This window comes from Podarcis melisellensis (genome assembly GCF_964234715.1).
Source record: "Podarcis melisellensis genome assembly, chromosome: 2".
In the NCBI taxonomy this organism is placed as follows: domain Eukaryota; kingdom Metazoa; phylum Chordata; class Lepidosauria; order Squamata; family Lacertidae; genus Podarcis; species Podarcis melisellensis.
Genome location: NC_138529.1, coordinates 10,325,243 through 10,340,074, shown reverse-complemented (window position 1 = coordinate 10,340,074; position 14,832 = coordinate 10,325,243). Strand labels below are relative to the sequence as shown.

Sequence of the window (14,832 nt, the reverse complement as noted above, 5' to 3'; positions counted from 1 at the left end):
AAATAACTAACAAAAATAACAGTAAAGCCTTTGTCCTCAGATGTTCACCACCACCAGTACCACTCAGGTCTTTCTAATACAGTGGTACCTCAGATTACATACGCTTCAGGTTACAGACTCCGCTAACCCAGAAATAGTGCTTCAGGTTAAGAACTTTGCTTCAGGATGAGAACAGAAATCGTGCTCTGGCGGCGTGGCAGCAGCAAGAAGCCCCATTAGCTAAAGTAGTGCTTCAGGTTAAGAACAGTTTCAGGTTAAGAACGGACCACCGGAACAAATTAAGTACTTAACCCGGGTACCACTGTACAGTGGTACCTCGGGTTACAGACGCTTCAGGTTACATACGCTTCAGGTTACAGACTCCGCTAACCCAGAAATAGTACCTCGGGTTAAGAACTTTGCTTCAGGATGAGAACAGAAATCGAGCTCCGGCGGCGCGGCGGCAGCAGGAGGCCCCCATTAGCTAAAGTGGTGCTTCAGGTTAGGAACAGTTTCAGGTTAAGAACGGACCTCCGGAACGAATTAAGTTCTTAACCTGAGGTACCACTGTACACCTTTTGCTGTTACTCCTTCTTACACACACACACACACACACACACACACACACACACACACACACACGACAAGCAGCAGACTCTCTCTCTTCCCCCGGCCTGCCCCACTTCATCCCCCTCTGTTCCACTTTCCCTCTATAGGGATCTTTGCAGTCTCACCTGGAACGTGCCTTGCGGGGGGCGTTAAAAAATGTTATAAAACAAGCCCCAACTCCCCTGACTGCCAAGAACAAACGCATTCCCTGCCGGCCACGCCCCATGCAGCTGCTCACACAGCCCAGCCAGATGCAGTTTCAAAGGGTGAGCTCAGACCTCCCAAGGAGTAGATGTCAGGGCTTGCATGCAGCTTCACTGATTGATTGGGACGGCAGGGCGGGGGGAGAAGACAAAATAACTGTTCCACCCCTTTGCTGAGAGTCAGCAACCCACACGCTTGATGCCATTGCCAGCATCGTCGACACAGGCCAGCCTTGTCCACAGATCCTTGCAAAACATTCCCCCCCCCCCCCCGGATGGCTTTCTGTGCATTTAAAGCACCCAGCCAAAAGAACTGTTGTTCACAGAGGTGCCCCTTCCAGCACTCTTCACAAACTGCAGATCCCAGGATTCTGGGAATAATAATAATAATAATAATAATAATAATAATAATAATAATAATAATAATTTTTTAAATTATTTATACCCCGCCCATCTGGCTGGGCTACCCCCGCCACTCTGGGCGGATTCCAACAAAATATTAAAATACAGTAACATTAAAAGCTTCCCTAAACAGGACTGCAAAGCAATGACAAACCTAGACAGCATCTTAAAAAGCAGAGACATCACTTTGCCAACAAAGGTCTGTATAGTTAAAGCTATGGTTTTCCCAGTAGTGATGTATGGAAGTGAGAGCAGGACCATAAAGAAGGCTGATCACCGAAGAATTGATGCTTTTGAATTATGGTGCTGGAGGAGATTCTTGAGAGTCCCATGGACTGCAAGAAGATCAAACCTCTCCATTCTGAAGGAAATCAGCCCTGAGTGCTCACTGGAAGGACAGATCCTGAAGCTGAGGCTCCAATACTTTGGCCACCTCATGAGAAGAGAAGACTCCCTGGAAAAAACCCTGATGTTGGGAAAGATGGAGGGCACAAGGAGAAGGGGATGACAGAGGACGAGATGGTTGGACAGTGTTCTGGAAGCTACCAGCATGAGTTTGACCAAACTGCTGGAGGCAGTGGAAGACTGGAGTGCCTGGCGTGCTTTGGTCCATGGGGTCACAAAGAGTCAGACACGACTAAACGACTAAACAACAACAGCAACGAACAGGACTGCCTTCAGATGTCTTCTAAAAGTCTGGTAGTTGTTGTTCTCTTTGACATCTGGTGGGAGGGCATTCCACAGGGCAGGTGCCACTACCGAGAAGGCCCTCTGCCTGGTTCCCTGTAACCTGGCTTCTCGCAGCGAGGGAACCTTCAGAAGGCCTTCGGCGCTGGACCTCAGTGTCCAGGTAGAACAATGAGGGCTGGAGAATAAAGTACCCAGAAGCCTCTGCAGTGACCTCAGTTCCTCAGTGGATAGAAAGTTTGAAAACTTCTCTCGACCGAGTCTTTATAAGGGAGATGGATCTCACTGGCTTGCATGTGAAGAAAAGTGCTGATAAGAGCCAGGATTTATGCCCAGCTTATAAGAAAGGAAGGTACACACATATGGCCCAACAGCGACTCAAGATTCCTGATCTTCTGCTGCCACTCATCAGTTTTCTAGCAGTGAGCTAAACAGCTGAAGATCAAAGGATAGGCTAACTTTTCCCAAACAACTATGTTTTTGTCGCTTTCCCTCCCACTCAGAATGCAAACTGTTTATTTAATTATGTAAAACTGACTTTTTAACAACCCAGCAGGCATAAATTAAGCAAACGAGGCTTTCCTAGCTGCTCTAGCTCAGGGCCAGAAAATGCTTCTCTTACTTAAACGTTTACACCACAGGCTGCTGTTAAAGGCGCAGGAGCAGGAGCGGGAGCGATAAAATAAGGTGGCAACCCTGTTCCCCCTGCCCTCAGCAACACCGCTTGTTCCTTCAAACACTCCAAGGAAAGCTGCAGCCAACCATCATTATCATAATTAGGGCTGGGCGATATCTGGTTTTCAGCATTGTGATATATTTATATATCACTATGTCTGAAATAACGATGGAATTATGTAGAGGCGAACACCATCACGTTTATTTCTATGTAAACTTTCCATGTCATCCTGGCCTAAATAGCTTACAGTAAAGTACAATAGTAAGATATAGTAAGGTAAAGGGACCCCTGACCATTAGGTCCAGTTGTGGCCGACTCTGGGGTTGCGGCGCTCATCTCACTTTACTGGCCGAGGGAGCCGGCATACAGCTTCCAGGCATACAGCAAACCAGAGCAGCGCACGGAAACGCCATTTACCTTCCCGCCAGAGCGGTACCTATTTATCTACTTGCACTTTGACGTGCTTTCGAATTGCTAGGTTGGCAGGAGCAGGGGCCGAACAATGGGAGCTCACCCCATCACGGGGATTCGAACCGCCGACCTTCTGATTGGCAAGTCCTAGGCTCTGTGGTTTAACCCACAGCGCTACCCATGTCCCTTGCAATAGTAAGATATAAAACATGCAAATATATAAACGCCGCATTTCCAAGGTAATAATTAATTAATTCAATTCAGAACAAACAACAGCATTTCAGTAGACCTCACCAAGCCTTCTCATCTTGAAAAATTGTGGAGGGCAATCCACAAACAACCCATAGGAAACCCTTACATTAAAAATACTATAGAAGAATCCAGATTAACTGTACATATATAAGATAAACTAAGAGTACAAGCCTAATGTCCTGATCTTTGCTGCTGCAGAGACCTGGGATCTGTTGAGGAGGTAGCTGTCAGGGAGTGGCTAGAAATACTGTAATTCAGCAGCACCAAATGCATATTGAAATGGTGAAATCCAGCAAAAGTTCACCTCTCGGTTCTGCTTCTCTGCAGAAGCCTGGACCATAGAGGATGAAAGACTGGCGTAACAAGACAAACGCACCAGGGATTAAAGGTGAACAGGTAAATCAAATCGCCATTAGGACAATAAACAGGATGGCAACAAGTATACGTAGCAGTGATGATGGGCATTCTTCACTTCAAAAGGCACACTATGTGTCAGATTTAATGGTGGTGTATGTTTGTGCGTAGAGGGACACAGGTGGCGCTGTGGGCTAAACCACAGAGCCTAGGACTTGCTGATCAGAAGGTCGGCGGTTCGAATCCCTGTGACAGGGTGAACTCCCGTTGCTCAGTCCCTGCTCCTGCCCACCTAGCAGTTCAAAAGCACGTCAAAGTGCAAGTAGATAAATAGGTACCGCTCCGGCGGGAAGGTAAACGGTGTTTCCGTGCGCTGCTCTGGTTCGCCAGAAGCGGCTTAGTCATGCTGGCCACATGACCCAGAAGCTGTATGCAGGCTCCCTCGGCCAATAAAGCGAGATGAGCGCCGCAACCCCAGAGTCGGTCATGACTGGACCTAATGGTCAGGGGTCCCTTTTCCTCTTTATGTTTGTGCATGGACTTGCACTATGTTCACATGAGCAGTATCAGCAGTTTAGTAACCACTCAACATGACTGATTTCCTTCTCACAAGCAGAAAATTCACATGACAAACTGAGATTTCAGCATGCAACTGCAAACAACCTCAGAGTGGGTGGGGCAGTGGTCTGCTGAATCACACAAGCTGTGTTGTCAAACCTCTTCACCGCAACCACACTTGAATTTAGGTCGATGAGAAACATCAACCCGGAGGAAAACTAAGCAGCTGGCTCCATTTCTACCTCATCTGATTCTTAAGAACAAAGAACATGAGGTGCCCTCCATGCTGGGTACCTTCTGCTGCACATGCCCCTTTGAAATGTGCAACTGCCCCTCTTGCATGCTCAATGCATTTCAATAGTCTTTGCGCCGGAAAACTGGCCAGAACTGCTCTCCATCATCAAGAACAGCGTACCAGGCCAGATGCCAGCTGACACGAGTGCTTGCGCATGTTCAAACTTTCATACGAAACCATGAGATCTAGAAACTTGCTTTCCTCTGTTGAAGCAAAATTCACTATAGCCAAAGAATAATGCATAATATGACTTAGGGGAGATGCACGCAGATTCCTTGCACTGCAGAGGCAATGCTCTCCCCCCTGTTTCGTATTTTCCACATGTCTCTCAACACTATGCTGCATTTCAAACAAACAGCACACAATTCTGAGTCACATGGCAACGTCGCTGGCACATAGCAACGTGGAAAGTGTAAGTGATGATGTCACAAGGGCTTTCTCTCAGAGACACCCTTGAAATTTTGCTTGACACATGTGCATCTCCTTGGTTTGCTTCCTGTACAGTACATTATTTTGCAGTGGGAGGAATGGAGCAGTTTGGTATATAGCGGAATCAGTGGTGACATATGGAGCCGTTTGCGGGTATTGGGCTTGCCGATCAGAAGGTTAGTGGTTCAAAACCCGACGATAGGGTGAGCTCCTGTTGTTCTGTCCCAGCTCCTGCCAACCTAGCAGTTTGAAAGCACACCAGTGCAAGTAGATAAATAGGTACTGCTGTGGCGGGAAGGTAATTGGTGTTTCTGTGCGCTCTGGCTTCCATCACAGTGTTCTGTTGTGCCAGAAGCGGTTTAGCCATGCTGGCCACATGACCTGGAAAGCTGTCTGCAGATAAATGCCAGCTCCCTCGGCCTGAAAACAAGATGAGCATCACAACCCCATAGTCATCTTTGACTGGACTAAACCATCCAGGGGTCCTTTACCTTTACCTACCTATTGGGTGGTATACAAATTTAATAAGTAATAATTTCCCCATTCCACCTTCTGAAGGTGGTGCCACGTCATACCTTGCCGTGTGGCAGTGATTCCATGGTAAATTGCACTAGATATTGAAATTTTAAAAATGGAATTAGAAAAGTGACTACAAACCAGTATGTGGTGTTGTGTGTAGATACAGCTGTGTAGATTTGCACTTACAAGATCTCCGAGGGTGGGGATGGAATTCAAAGAATAAGTGACCCTAAGAAATAAAAAGTCAAAAGGAAAACCAGCTTGTCAAAAAAATAATAATGGTGGAGAGGTCGCCGGAGGTAACGCAGCTGAGGCTGTGAAAGGAAGGAAATGGTGGAAATTGATGCCAAAGGTGGGTGGTGAAGACATTTAATAATTTAATTAAAATTATTATTTTAAAAAGTATTAAATAACTTGGATAAAATGCAGCTCTTCATTTGGATTGCCAGTTTTGATTTAAACCAAAGCCATGCCTATCTTCATCACTTTGGCATTCCCCCTCTCTTTCAGACTGATCTCCTAACAGGCTCTGCCAGGCTGCTTGCCGCTTGCTGGAAGCCGCCACCTGCGTCAAACTGAAACTTTCACTATGACCCACCCTGAAGAGTCCACCCACCTCTTTGAGCCTGCCACCGTCATTCCTAGAGTGCTCTCAGCCTCTGACTTACGGCAGGCTGGCATAAGGCAAGAGGAAGTGGCAAGTGTAGGAGGTTTATTCAGGCCTGGGAACGCAATGAATTTGGTTACTCTCACTGCCACTAAATGACACACATATAAACACCAGAGGTGGAAATTTAAAACCAGCGGCGGCAACTTCTGCCACCTTGGCTTGCATGCTCCATGCCCAATGGACATGCTTGACAATCCTCATGCTTTTGGCAGTCCCAGGCAGGAAGCAAAAACACAAGCAATTTAGCAAGGGTGGTGTTATGTACTGAGTTGAATAGGATCCAAAATGCAGCAGTCTGATTGGTCCTAGAACAATAGGATTCAGAATGCAGCAGTCTGATTGGTCCTAGAACAATAGGGTCCAGAATGTAGCAGTCTGATTGGTCCACAGGAGCCACCCAATCCAGATCCAGGTGGAAGTGAATCCGCAACCTGATTGGCCTACAGGAGAATCCCAGAATTAGCCAATCACGTGGGGCCCATTGTGTAAATAATGTATATAAAGCAGACATTTCAGGGGAACTTCCATTCCTCCTCACCACTATGAGCTGAATAAAGAGCATGAAATCCACTCTGAGTATATTTCAGGTGGGTACAGTCAGATGCCAGAATGAGCAGGGCAATGGCATACCCTCCAACATTTCTCCGATGAAAACAGGGACATCCTATTCCATCGTCTTCATCAAAATTTTATTATTTATACCTCCACCCATTTAACTCTGGGCAGCTTCCAACATATATAAACACATAACAAATCATTAAACATTAAACGTCCTTATACAGGGCTACCTTCAGATGTCTTCTAAAGGTTGCATAGTTACTTATCTCTTTGGCTTGGGGGTCACATAACTCCATACCCTCCAACATTTCTCCGATGAAAATAGGAGAAAAGCAGGACATTCCAGGATCGGGGATGGCTTCCGCAAATCTGGGACTGTCCCTGGAAAATAGGGAGACTTTGAGGGTTTACAATGAACAATGTGATAGAACAGCATTCCGTTCCATCCATGCAGAAGTCAGCAGTTTCTAGGGACACCTCTCTCTCTCTCTCTCTCTCTCTCTGTCCTCAAGTATCACTTTAAGGGCACAATCTGGTCAGGCAAAAGCACTGTGGTTGGGGCTAGGGATTGGGGCAAAGAGTCATGAGGGCCAAACAGAGAGTTCTAGCTAGCCACATTTGGTCCCTGGGCCTGAGATTCCCCACCCAGCTCCTGTTTAGAAAGGCCTGGGTGAGATGCTGTAAATAGCTAGTGCAGCACGTTGGCGACTAATATACACACAGTAATTGCCAAAATGATAATGCATTCTTTATCAATCTTCTGAGAAAAAATACACAAACATATGCAAAGCCACAGAGACTTGCGAACTACCCAGCCTAAGATGAACTTATAATGTCTGATTTCAGTGGATTTTGCAAGTCTTTTGTTTTCTTTATCTTTTTAGGTAAGTTCATGAAGATACCAACAAAAGGTAAGTTCGATGTTGTTCAAAATACCAAGAGATGTCAGTGACGTTGTAGATGGATGTTAATGAAGTTGTAGACAGGGTGTTTTTTGACATATTAGTGGCCATGTGATGATTTTATCTTATGGATTTTATTGTTTAATGTCTTGATTTGTATATTGGGGTACTTTTATAGCTCTGTTTAGAGTACGTAATGATTTGATAATATAAATGTTTTAAGTCTTTTGTATCAATCCAATATATTTTCTTTTAATTGTTGAATGATTCTGTGTGCATTGCGGCAGCCTTTGGCTATGTGCAATAAAACTGACTGACTGACTGACAGTTCGATGTTGTTCACAATACAGAGAGATGCTAGTGACGTTGTGGTTGGATGTTAATGAAGTTGTAGACAGGGTGCTGGAGTTTTGCACCCGTTTCGCCCTGGCAGTCCAATAAATCAAGAGGCCGCTGTTCGCACCCGGTGGGGCCCTTTTACTGGGGCTTGCAGGTGGCACACTCCCAAGGTAGTTTTCCGGGCTTCTTCAGTGGTCTAAACTCAAAACCTTGATGCCTATATTGATATTCAATTTCATAGAGAATACTATTTCTTGGCTTAAGCTTAAGAGACTGATTTGCTTACATTCCGCTTGGTAGGTTCACAGTTTGCTCCAAAAGCACAACAGGGTTCACTTAGGGCAGAACCACAACATACATTTAGAGCATGTTCAATGCACATGACGTCCCCCAAGATTCCTGAGAAGTGCAGCCATGCGGTGGTTTAAAAGTGTGCTGGATTTGTATGGTGCAGAAACTAGATGTGGCATTTAAGCATGTGACTGACCTCTTGCATACTTGGTTTTAGTTCCCTAAATAGGAACCCTATAGGCGGGGTCTGGATCTGGACCATGGAGTGGATGAAGGGAAGCTGTCACCCTTCATCCTAGACAGTCCTGATCAAGATTCCACCACCCCACCTGCTTACTGCTGCTGCTTCCTCCTGATGGGGTAAAGGTGCCATAAGAGGAAGCCCAACTGAGAAAGATCAGCATCTGTGGGTGGACACAGACATCCTGGCTGCATTCAAAATCGTAAATATTAACACAGGAAAACCAAGGCTATTTGCAACATTTCTCTTATGACTATTCGTAAATTGCATGTATTGAAGTTTGGTGAGAAAATCATATAGATGTAATACGAAGGGTAAATGTAAAGGTAAAGGGACCCCTGACTGTTAGGCATAGCTGTCAACCGTCTCTTATTTGGGGGGAAGCTCCCTTATCCCAGCGCCATGTCCCGCTGCTGTCCTTTATTGATGATGTCCCTTAAATTTCCCGGGTTTCAAAGGAAGATTCTAAGAATCTTCAAAGGAAGATTCTAAGAATCTTCAAAGGAAGATTCTAAGAATCTTCAAAGGAAGATTCTAAGAATCTTCAAAGGAAGATTCTAAGAACGACTGGGGGGTGGAGCTTGCATGTCTTGTGCCGATCAAATCAGCCGCGTTGCCTGGGGACTCGCCTTTGCTCAGCGCTTCTCAGCGGAGAGGTGACGGTGGTTTTCCTTGCTGCATCCCCTATGCCGGGTTGCTGCGCTGTGGGAACCACCGCTTGAGGCTTCGTTTTTTTAAAAAAATAATAATAATATTTATTAAGGTATTAAGGGTTACAAAAAGAAAAAGTAAAAACGAAGCTTGAGGCTTCGTTTGGCTGCTGGCTGGGCTTTCTGCCTTTGGCTCGGAGTGGCTCAGAAGTTGAACATACCTGTGCCTGGAAAATCCCTTATTTTGGCCGCGGATCCCTTATTTTCGAGGCTGCTGGTCCCTTATTTGTAAGTTGACAATCTGTAAGTTGACAATTATGCTGTTATGTCCAGTTGCGGATGACTCTGGGGTTATGGCGCTCATCTCGCTTTACTAGCCAAGGGAGCCGGCGTACAGCTTCTGGGTCATGTGGCCAGCAGGACTAAGCCGCTTCTGGCGAACCAGAGCAGCACACGGGAATGCCGTTTACCTTCCTACTGGAGCGGTACCTATTTATCTACTTGCACTTTGAGGTGCTTTCGAACTGCTAGGTTGGCAGGAGCAGGGACCAAGCAACGGGAGCTCACCCCGTTGCAGGAATTTGAACCGCCAACCTTCTTATCGGCAAGTCCTAGGCTCTGTGGTTTAACCCACAGCGCCACCCGCGTCCCCAAAGTGGCTTACAACATGGAAAAAACCCACAGCTACAACATAGCAAAAGTAGTCATAAATAATAAATAAAATGTTAAAAAATGCACAACCAACCAAACTGAACAATTTCCAAATAAATCACAACAAGATCTAAAATAAAGATACAAAAAAAACAACAACACACCAAGATACAAACAAACCCAGCAACAACCTCCCCCAACAAAACACCCCAGCCCAAGAGTCTGTTCAGCAGCCTCAACTTTTGTAGTCGTATGTTATATGAGGGGTGGGAAATCTGTAGTCCTAAAGTCGCCTGGCTGGACTACAACTCCCATCATCCTTGGCTGAGGCTAGATAACACTAGGCTTCCTTGGTGGGGCTAGACAACTAGAAAACATTTTGAACACTTTATAAGCCTATAGAAAAGTTAAGCAAATATTATTATTGCCAACAATGAATTTGGAGATATCAGCATCCCAGTGACAGAAATGATACCTTCTCTCCACCCCACCCACCCAAATATGTATGGTTTCTGATAGTATTGTTGAAAAAAATTAAGGTTTGTGGCACAAAACGCATGATATATGCCAACTATAATTTGTAATCTTTTCTGTGGGAGTTCGATTTCGTCAGGGAGAAAACTTGGCAAGGGAATGAGACTCTGTTACAAGACAAAGAACTCCAACGCAGTTATGAACAAAAACTACAACTCCTTTTCAGAAATGGTAATACTCAGGAAATATATATGGCAAAACTGTGGGAAGCCAGCAAAGTATAAGAGTGCAAATCATATCTTTTGGGGTTTTCCAGAAAGGAAGGAAGGAAGGAAGGAAGGAAGGAAGGAAGGAAGGAAGGAAGGAAGGAAGGAAGGAAGGAAGGAAGGAAGGAAGGAAGGAAGGAAGAAAGAAAGAAAGACAGCAAAGGAATTAAAACAGAAACGAAACACTCACTGAGTAGAATTAAATAACAGTAAGCAGAAATAATTAAATACAAATGTATTATTCAAAATCAAAAGAGATTTATAAGAACATAAATATCACGAAGTTAAAACACTTGAAAACAGTTAAGCATGGTGATAAAATACTGGCATGCCAAATGCGAGAAATAATAATAACTTTAAAATCCCTTTGAAAATAAGTGAAGATGGCACTTGCACAGTCAATAACTCTGAAACCTTGGCAGAAGTCAAAAGATATTTTCCTCTTTTATGAAAAACTGAGTGACCAAACCAAGAACAAACAAAACATGATTTTACTACAGCTCAACTTTCTTTTTTCTGACCAAGATGACTAGTGGAATTTCAATTAAGGAACTGGCAGAAATGAATCATGCAATTTATTCCAAACAAAAACAAAAATCTAGTATTTTAAAAAGTTGAAAAGTAGGGTGAAACAAAAGGAAAGAGGAAAACACACAAGTACAGTGGTACCTCGGGTTAAGTACTTAATTCGTTCCGGAGGTCCGTTCTTAACCTGAAACTGTTCTTAACCTGAAGCACCACTTCAGGTTAAGAAGCTAATGGGGCCTCCAGCTGCCGCCGCGCCGCCGGAGCACGATTTCTGTTCTCATCCTGAAGCAAAGTTCTTAACCTGAAGCACTATTTCTGGGTTAGTGGAGTCTGTAACCTGAAGCGTCTGTAACCTGAGGTACCACTGTACTCACTCCCCCCACCCAATACAGTGAGACTAATAGTAACTGTTGTGGGGAAAGGAAGGGGATTATATCAGGAAAATAACATGTGGGAAAGGGTCAATTGCTGCTCCCTCCCCAGTGCTGCCGCTCCAGTAAAATCCAGAAAACTATGAACCAGCTTTTAAGTAAAAAATTGAAATGTCGGGAGAACTTATCATGGAACTCGTGTGTCTCGCCTTGCTTTGGCCCTCAGAGATTTGACAGTAGTTGAAACAATGATAACATCTTTTTGATAAGGAGCGCTCACGTTGCAATCCTACACACACCTACTTGGGAGAAATTCCCATTGAACTCAAGAGGACTTGCTTCTGGTTAGGCATGTATGGACTTGGACTGTTAGTGTCAAAGAACTGCTGGAAAGTATTGCGACACACAGCAAATACCAAAACAAAACTTCACATGCGTCATCTAATACACATTGATATTTGGAGGGGCTGGGGGGGGGGGAATTACAGACGTTTGTTTTGGTTTTAGTTCGGGCCAGGCACCAAAATATAATGCTTGTGGGGACATCGATGGGAATTCTCCCATTTCAGGACCATTAAACAATATAAATGCATTTATAGACACACCTTTCCCTAGCACAGGGTTCCCCAAATTTGGTTCTCCAGTCTGTTGTTGGACTACAACTCCCATCATCCCTAGCTAGCAGGACCAGTGGTTGTCCCAGATGAAGGGAGTTGTAGTCCAGCAACATCTGGAGACCCAGGTTTGGAAAAAAACCCTGCCCTAGAATCATAGCTGTCAACTTTTTCCTTTTCTTGCGAGGAATCCTATTCGGAATAAGGGAATTTCCCTTAAAAAAAAGGAAAACGTTGACAGCTATGCCTAGAATATGTGTTTTCATACACCATCATTTGGTTGGAGAACTTGATTGCATAATTCAGAAAAGTATCAGTTTTTGAGCAGTGGCCGTATTTTGCATGTTGCATTGATACAGGAAGTGCAGATTGAGTAGGCTTGCCTTTAAATGCAAACTGAATCAAATCTCTCTCCCCATCCTTAGATTTCTCGCTCAGCCGGACCAGGAGCTGCTAACTGCTGATGGGTAACATCAAGGTCTCCTCCTTGCATCTCCCTGGGCTTGGACCAGCCAGTCCTTCCAAGAGACGACACCTTCCAATTGAGGACGACATGTCCCCTGACAGCGGCCCCCACAAAGAGAGGACTGTCCTTGGTAATGTAGGGCACCACGTAACCAACCTAGTGACAGGGAATCCTGACACACTGGTCTGTATCACTCCTCTGCCTGTTCATTGTGCCTGGGGCTCTTCTGCTGTAGAAAGTGTGATAGGAATTTTGAGGTCTTAGATATATGTTAAATGTTCACAAGTGTACCAACCAAGCACGTACATAGATCAGCACAGGAAGACCGACCTGGAACCATTTTTGATTCCCAAACTGTCCCAAACTGACCAAATGTTTTCTCTGCAAGGTCAAGGAAAATGGAAAAGCCTCCCCATTGTCTTTTCCTTCACAAACCTATCTTAAGGGTATGTCTGTGTTTGAACAGGGTGAGCCTGTGACCTGACTCAGGAACTAAGTATTTCTCATTACTAAGTATTTATCATTACAAAAGACTGGCCAGGCTCCCCAGGGTATCCAATCAAGTAAGCAGGGTATCCAATCAAGTAACCTGCCAGACAGGAGATAAACAACGACAGGAGAAAAACAACATTCAAATTTCTGTTTTAGACCGCCTTTTCTGTGATGTAGGTATGATGTTTCTGGGGGTGGTCTTGATCTACAGGGTGGCAATTTCAAAATGTCTATATAAGGCCTTGCACGCCATTGTTCTGGGTTCTCCTCCTTTTCTGCATGTAAGGGGAGCACCCTGTTGTAACAGATCAATAAAGATCAGGCTTACTAGCTGCTTTGCTTCTCAATATTCTCTGGTTGGCCTGTTATTTTCTCCTACCAATAGGGAACCTACCGTATTTTTCGCTCTATAAGACGCACCAGACCACATGACGCACCTAGTTTTTGGAGGAGGAAAACAAGAAAAAAAATATTCTGAATCTCAGAAGCCAGAACAGCAAGAGGGATCACTGCGCAGTGAAAGCAGCAATCCCTCTTGCTGTTCTGGCTTCTGGGATAGCTGCGCAACCTGCGTTCGCTCCATAAGACGCACACACATTTCCCCTTACTTTTTAGGAGGGAAAAAGTGAGTCTTATAGAGCAGAAAATATGGTACATAAGGGCTCTATATGGGCTCTTGGATACCCCATAAGGTAAAAAGGGCAGATTTTGTTTACAACAAAAGAGAGCACAGATTTGGAGGCCCGCCTCCGCCTGTGGTCTAGCAGGATTTCCCCTGCCTCCCTCAGCTGACAGTTTATCGACACCCGGGAGAAAATGCTAAAGGGGGCAGACTCTGAATGTTTACTCCCTCTCTCACTTTACTTCCTCCACCCTTGCACAAGCGAGGGGGAAGCCCCCAAAAGTTATTCATCAAAGCAGAGCAGCAGCAAAAGTGCTGAGGGTGGGATGGCAAGTGAGAAGGAAAGAAGACTTGCTTCAGCTGCACGGACAGTCTCTGGCAGAGGAGGCTCTGAAACCGCAACTTCAGCATCCTACTGCCTAAACCACAGAATGATTTCCCCACCCTCCCTCCCTACGCAGAGAAAACAAGAGCTGTGGCTACTGCATGGGGTAGGGGGCAGGCAGCCGAGGCCTGGTGCTATCTGGGATGTGCCACAGCCCTTAAAAAGGTGCCCTTATAGTTAGAGTTATAGACAGGAGTGCCTGGCATGCTCTGGTTCATGGGGTCATGAAGAGTCGGAAACGACTAAATACCTATACAACAAATAGTTAGAGATCAAACTGTTTTAAATCAGCTTGCTTAACGAAATTTAATTTGCTATATTATTGTTTAAAATGTTATTAAATTCAAAGTCCGTTTTACCCATATTATCCCATAGACATCACCTTGCTGACAAAGTTCCCGTATTGTTAAAGCTATGGTTTTCCCAGTAGTGATGTACAGAAGTGAGAGCTGGACCATAAAGAAGGCTGATCGCCGAAGAATTGATGCTTTTGAATTCTGGTGCTGGAGGAGACTCTTGAGAGTCCCATGGACTGCAACAAGATCAAACCTATCCATTCTGAAGGAAATTAGCCCTGAGTGCTCACTGGAAGGACAGATGGTGAAGCTGAAACTCCAGTACTTTGGCCACCTCATGAGAAGAGCAGACTCCCTGGAAAAGACCCTGATGTTGGGAAAGATGGAGGGCACAAGGAGAAGGGGACAACAGAGGACGAGATGGTTGGACAGTGTTCTCAAAGCTACCAACATGAGTTTGATCGCATTATTATTATTATTATTATTATTATTATTATTATTATTATTATTATTATTTTGTTGGGAGCCACCCAGAGTGGCTGGGGAAACCCAGCCAGATGGGCAGGGTATATGTTGTTGTTGTTGTTGTTGAACCTGAGACCTTCTACATGCAGAAGAGATGCTTGACCAGTAAGCTTCAGT

General features: G+C 44.9%; 2 long non-coding RNA genes across 3 annotated transcripts in view; both read left to right on the top strand.

Moving 5' to 3' along the window:
• LOC309363080 overlaps positions 1 to 14,832 on the top strand; it is a 106,005-nt gene that overhangs the window by 63,183 nt on the left and 27,990 nt on the right. The gene's annotated exons all lie outside the window — the stretch shown is intronic.
• On the top strand, positions 4,861 to 8,602 carry LOC309363006. 2 transcript variants are annotated; one of them, XR_014165143.1, is made up of 4 exons: positions 4,862 to 5,031; positions 5,885 to 6,058; positions 7,487 to 7,513; positions 8,352 to 8,602. It is a non-coding gene; the product is annotated as an uncharacterized lncRNA (long non-coding RNA). The 2 variants fall into 2 exon arrangements; XR_014165142.1 differs by lacking the exon at positions 7,487 to 7,513 and having other exon boundaries at positions 4,861 to 5,031.